Source organism: Lolium rigidum, chromosome 7 (assembly GCF_022539505.1).
Source record: "Lolium rigidum isolate FL_2022 chromosome 7, APGP_CSIRO_Lrig_0.1, whole genome shotgun sequence".
Classification (NCBI taxonomy): Eukaryota; Viridiplantae; Streptophyta; class Magnoliopsida; order Poales; family Poaceae; genus Lolium; species Lolium rigidum.
The window spans coordinates 85,232,639-85,238,638 of record NC_061514.1 but is presented as its reverse complement, the minus strand read 5'-3'; positions in this window follow the sequence as shown (position 1 = coordinate 85,238,638).

Genomic DNA, 6,000 nt, shown 5'->3' with positions numbered 1-6,000 from the left:
TAATTGGAAGAGATAATATAGAAGATTTTTTCACTCATGTTAGTACAGCTGAAGATTTTGAAGATAGACACTTGGTAGAACTTGCTCCTACTTATGAAATTGTTGTTGCTTCTTTAGTACACGTGTTGGAAACTAAGTTTGTTAATCTCAATCCTATAATTCAGCATATGTTTCTTACACTCTCTGATATGGAGGAAGGAGAAAAGAAAGATTTTGTCTTAGAAACCCTTCTTAAAGAATTTGGTGGTGTAGCAAGAGAGGCTAGAAAGGTCTTTATTAAATATAAGATGCTTGGCTCTTATACCAACTTTGCTAGTACCCTTGAAAATATGGACATTGATAGAATAAAATACACTAATAATGTTAATGATGGAGGGGAGATTAAAGTACCGATACCTAGTAAGCTCCCAGGAATGCATGAAGCTCTAGAAAATAACTATGGTTGGCTTGTTCCTGAAAATTTGTTTGATGAGAATAGCAAGCCTAAGAGTAATGAAAAAGGAGCCTCTGAAACTTACATAGACAAGATAACATGTATAGTTGAGAAAACTCCAAACCCCTCTATTGATGCTTCATCTCTTGATAATACTTGATACACACTTTCTGCGCCTAGCTGAAAGGCGTTAAAGAAAAGCGCTTATGGGAGACAACCCATGATTTTACTACAGTACTTTTGTTTTATATTTGAGTCTTGGAAGTTGTTACTACTGTAGCAACCTCTCCTTATCTTTATTTTATTGCATTGTTGTGCCAAGTAAAGTCTTTGATAGTAAAGTCAATACTAGATTTGGATTACTGCGCGAGAAACAGATTTCTTGCTGTCACGAATTTGGGCATGGTTCTCTGTAGGTAACTCAGAAAAATCTGCCAATTTACGTGCGTGATCCTCAGATATGTACGCAACTTTCATTCAATTTGGGCATTTTCATCTGAGCAAGTCTGGTGCCTCTAAAAAATTCGTCTTTACGGACTGTTACTGTTTTGACAGATTCTGCCTTTTATTTCGCATTGCCTGTTTTGCTATGTTTGATGGATTTCTTTGTTCCATTAACTTTCAGTAGATTTGTGCAATGTCCAGAAGTGTTAAGAATGATTATGTCACCTCTGAATATATGAATTATGCACTGACCCTCTAATGAGTTTGTTTTAAGTTTGGTGTGGAGGAAGTTTTCAAGGGTCAAGAGAGGAGGATGATACAATATGATCAAGGAAGAGTGAAGAGTTTAAGCTTGGGGATGCCCCCGTGGTTCATCCCTGCATATTTTAAGAAGACCCAAGCGTCTAAGCTTGGGGATGCCCAAGGCATCCCTTCTTCATCGACAACTTATCAGGTCACCTCTAGTGAAACTATATTTTTATTCCGTCACATCTTATGTGCTTTGCTTGGAGCGTCTGTTTGTTTTTGTTTTTGTTTTGTTTGAATAAGATCGGATCCTAGCATTCTTTGTTTGGGAGAGAGACACGCTCCGCTGTTTCGTATGAACACATATGTTCTTAGCTTTATCTTTAATGTTCATTGCGAAGGTTGGACTATTTCATTCATTGTTATATGGTTGGAAACGGAAAATGCCGCATGTGGTAAATGGTATAATGTCTTGAATAATGTGATACTTGGCAATTGTTGTGCTCATATAGATCATGTTTAAGCTCTTGCATCATGTACTTTGTACCCATTAATGAATAACTACATAGAGCTTGTTAAAATTTGGTTTGCATGATTGATCTCTAGAGTCTAGATACTTTCTGGTTAAGGTGTTTGAACAACAAGGAGACAATGTAAAGTCTTATAATAGTTACAATATGTTCATATGTGAGCTTTGCTGCACCATTTTATACTTGAGTTTGCTTCAAACAACCTTGCTAGCCTAGCCTTGTATTGAGAGGAATTCTTCTCGTGCATCCAAATCCTTGAGCCAAATACTATGCCATTTGTGTCCACCATACCTACCTACCACATGGTATTTCCCCGCCATTCCAAAGTACATTACTTGAGTGCTACCTTTAAATTTCTATTCTTTGCCTTTACAATATATAGCTCATGGGACAAATAGCCTTAAAAACTATTGTGGTGAAGAATATGCACTTATGTGTCTTATTTCTTAATAAGTTGCTTGTTGAGCGGTAACCATGTTTCTGGGGATGCCATCAACTTTTACCTCTGTTGAATATCATGTGAGTTCTATGCATGTTCGTCTTGTCTGAAGTAAGGGAGATTTTCATGATCAAATGGTTTGAGTATGCATATTGTTAGAGAAGAACATTGGGCCGCTAACTAAAGCCATGATTCATGGTGGAAGTTTCAGTTTGGACAATTAATCCTCAATCTCTTATGAGAATATTAATCGTTGTTGAATGCTTATGCATTAAAGAGGAGTCCATTATCTGTTGTCTATGTTGTCCCGGTATGGATGTCTAAGTTGAGAATAATCAAAAGCGAGAAATCCAATGCGAACTTTCTCCTTAGACCTTTGTACAGTCGGCATAGAGGTACCCCTTTGTGACACTTGGTTGAAACATATGCTATGCAATGATAATCCGTGTTAATCCAAGTTAATTAGGACAAGGTGCGAGCACTATTAGTATACTATGCATGAGGCTTGCAACTTATAGGATATCTTATACATAACACATATGATTTATTACTACCGTTGACAAAATTGTTTCTTGTTTTCAAAATGAAAAGCTCTAGCACAAATATAGTAATCCATGCTTCCCTCTGCGAAGGGCCTATCTTTTACTTTATTGTTGAGTCAGTTTACCTATTCTTTCTATCTTAGAAGCAAACACTTGTGTAAACTGTGTGCATTGATTCTTACATGTTTACCTATTGCACTTGTTATATTACTTTGTGTTGACAATTATCCATGAGATAAATATGTTGAAGTTGAAAGCAACCGCTGAAACTTATATCTTCCTTTGTGTTGCTTCAATGCCTTTACTTTGAATTTATTGCTTTATGAGTAACTCTTATGCAAGTCTTATTGATGCTTGTCTTGAAAGTATTATTCATGAAAAGTCTTTGCTATATGATTCATTTGTTTACTCATTATCTTCATCATTGCTTCGAATCGCTGCATTCATCTCATATGCTTACAATAGTATGATCAAGATTATGATAGCATGTCACTTCAGAAATTATCTTTGTTATCGTTTACCTACTCGAGGGCGAGTAGGAACTAAGCTTGGGGATGCTTGATACGTCCCAAACGTATCTATAATTTCTTATGTTCCATGCTACTTTTATGATGATACTCACATGTTTTATACACACTTTATGTCATTATTATGCATTTTCCGGCACTAACCTATTGACGAGATGCCGAAGAGCCAGTTGCTGTTTTCTGCTGTTTTTGGTTTCAGAAATCCTAGTAAGGAAATATTCTCGGAATTGGACGAAATCAACGCCCAGGGTCCTATTTTTCCACGAAGCTTCCAGAAGTCCGAAGAGGAAACGAAGTGGGGCCACGAGGTGGCCACACAACAGGGCGGCGCGGCCCAAGCCCTGGCCGCGCCGGCCTATCGTGTGGGCCCCTCGTGACGCCCCCGACCTACCCTTTCGCCTACATATAGTCTTCGTCGCGAAACCCCCAGTACCGAGAACCACGATACGGAAAACCTTCCGGAGACGCAGCCGCCGCCAATCCCATCTCGGGGATTCGAGAGATCGCCTCCGGCACCCTGCCGGAGAGGGGAATCATCTCCCGGAGGTCTCTTCATCGCCATGATCGCTTCCGGATCGATGTGTGAGTAGTCCACCCCTGGACTATGGGTCCATAGCAGTAGCTAGATGGTTGTCTTCTCCTCATTGTGCTATCATGTTAGATCTTGTGAGCTGCCTATCATGATCAAGATCATCTATTTGTAATGCTACATGTTGTGTTTGTTGGGATCCGATGAATATTGAATACTATGTCAAGTTGATTATCAATCTATCATATATGTTGTTTATGTTCTTGCATGCTCTCCGTTGCTAGTAGAGGCTCCGGCCAAGTTGATACTTGTGACTCCAAGAGGGAGTATTTATGCTCGATAGTGGGTTCATGCCTCCATTAAATCTGGGACAGGTGACGTAAAGTTCTAAGGTTGTGGATGTGCTGTTGCCACTAGGGATAAAACATCGATGCTTTGTCTAAGGATATTTGTGTTGATTACATTACGCACCATGCTTAATGCAATTGTCTGTTGCTTGCAACTTAATACCGAAAGGGGTTCGGATGATAACCTGAAAGTAGACTTTTTAGGCATAGATGCATGCTGGATAGCGGTCTATGTACTTTGTCGTCATGCCCTGATTAAATCTCATAGTACTCATCATGATATATGTATGTGCATTGTTATGCCTTCTTTATTTGTCAATTGCCCAACTGTAATTTGTTCACCCAACATCTGTTTATCTTATGGGAGAGACACCACTAGTGAACTCGTGGACCCCGGTCCTATTCTTTACATCTGAAATACAATCTACTGCAATTGTTCTTTACTTGTTCTTCGCAAACAATCATCATCATCCACACAATACATCTAATCCTTTGTTTACAGACAAGCCGGTGAGATTGACAACCTCACTCGTTACGTTGGGGCAAAGTACCGTGGTTGTGTTGTCCAGGTTCCACGTTGGCGCCGGAATCCCTGGTGTTGCGCCGCACTACACTCCGCCACCAACAACCTTCAACGTGCTTCTTGGCTCCTACTGGTTCGATAAACCTTGGTTTCTTTCTGAGGGAAAACTTACTGCTGTGCACATCACACCTTCCTCTTGGGGTTCCCAACGGACGTGTGTCTCACGCGCATCAGGCATGAACCCACTATCGAGCATAAATACTCCCTCTTGGAGTCACAAGTATCAACTTGGCCAGAGCCTCTACTAGCAACGGAGAGCATGCAAGAACATAAACAACACATATATGATAGATTGATAATCAACTTGACATAGTATTCAATATTCATCGGATCCCAACAAACGCAACATGTAGCATTACAAATAGATGATCTTGATCATGATAGGCAACTCACAAGATCTAAACATGATAGCACAAGAGGAGAAGACAACCATCTAGCTACTGCTATGGACCCATAGTCCAAGGATGAACTACTCACGCATCAGTCCGGAGGCGGGCATGGTGATGTAGAGCCCTCCGGTGATGATTCCCCTCTACGGCAGGGTGCCGGAGGCGATCTCCTGAATCCCCCGAGATGGGATTGGCGGCGGCGGGGTCTCTGGAACTTTTCTCGTATCGTGGCTCTCGGTAATAGGGTTTTCGCGACGGAGAGATTATATAGGCGAAGGGGCAGAGTCGGGAGGCGCCCGAGGGGCCCACCCCATAGGGTGGCGCGCCCCCCTCCTTGGCCGCGCCGCCAGGTGGTGTGGGGCCACCTCGGCTCTTCTTCGTTTCCTCTTCGGACTTCTGGAAGGCTCCGTGCAAAATAAGACCGTGGGCTTCTGTTTCGTCCAATTCCGAGAATATTTCCTGTGTAGAATTTCTGAAACCAAAAACAGCAGAAAACAGGAACAGGCGCTTCGGCATCTTGTTAATAGGTTAGTGCCGGAAAATGCATCAAAATGATATAAAGTGTATATAAAACATGTGAGTATTGTCATATAACTAGCATGGAACATAAGAAATTATAGATACGTTTGAGACGTATCACCTTCCTGTACATGTCGACCTGGAAGTTGTCGTCGGAAGGGGTGAAAACGAGCGTGTCGTCGACCTGAAGCTCAGCCTTACCCACGAACTTACTCCAAGACTTGATCAAGCCGACACACGCGGCCTTCCACTGGAGCTGAACCTTTTGCTCGCAGCGCTCACCCATGTACAAGGCCACCTTCGCCGACGGGCCATTGTTTTTGAGCTTGTACTTCTTGATCAGGAGCTGCTCCATGTAGGGCGGCATGGCGATGGCACGGAGGCCTTGGCTCTCCAGCTGCACGAAGAACACATGCAACCGCTGTCTGGGACTGTGCCCCATGTTAGCAGGACGCCCGACGTGAACCCTAGG